Here is a 952-nt window from a genome sequence, read left to right on the forward strand (position 1 = left end):
TGTTGTTTCTCCAGCTCCCGACATCTCACCCTTTATTAATAACTTTAGCGAATGAAGGATCTGCCTTAGGCTATGTGGTGGGTCCCCCGAGTTGGGATTCTTGTTTCTTTTGGTAAGGCCCCTGTCTTAGGCTACACAAACTGCTTCCATGTTCAGTACCCGCAAGTTTGGGGTATGCCCCTGAATCATGGGTTTGTGCTATTCCCGTCATTGAGTACCTTACAGCTGAGAATCTGCCTCCAATCTCTGGCACCACAATATTCCCGTCATTGATCTTTTCATTAGCGACTAAAGTTCCACCAAGTATTGGGGGGGTTAGCTAGGGTGGAAAAGTCTAAGGGTGCTGAGGGGGATCCAAGGGATGTGTCATACTCACTATCCTCTGGATCTTCAAGCTGTAGCCGATGGTAGTGGATAGAGGCCTTAGTGGCCAAATCAATTTGTTTTTTAATAAAGTCAGTAATCTTTCAGAACACCCATGGCCCAAAGGAAATTATGAGCAAGAACCCCACCAGGGGCCCAAGGAGAGGTAGAAGATAGGGCAGGATTCCATTCCACATGCTCCACATGGGGTTTGCAAAGAGCTCTTGGCGTCTTTTTTCTAGCTCTTCTTGGTGCTTTCTGATCAGATCCCTGACGATCCCGGACTTGTTGGTATAAAAGCAGCATCTTTCCTGTAGAGCTAAACAGATACCTCCCTTGTCTGCTGTTAGTAAATCAAGTCCCCGTCTATTTTGTAAGACAACCTCGGCCAGTGAGTCTACCTGGTCCTGAAGATCTTGTACAGACCGATAGACCATATTAACATCATCAATTAACTGCTGAGATAATTTGTTGTAGGTGTCTATTGCCACTCCTACACCAGCTGAGCCAGTAGTGAGTGCTCCTGAGATACCCAGTCCAATAAGCAATGGAATAAATTGGACCACTCGTTTGTGCCTTGGAACGAATG

Source organism: Nannospalax galili, unplaced genomic scaffold, assembly GCF_000622305.1.
Source record: "Nannospalax galili isolate Female #2095 unplaced genomic scaffold, S.galili_v1.0 scaffold659, whole genome shotgun sequence".
NCBI lineage: Eukaryota > Metazoa > Chordata > Mammalia > Rodentia > Spalacidae > Nannospalax > Nannospalax galili.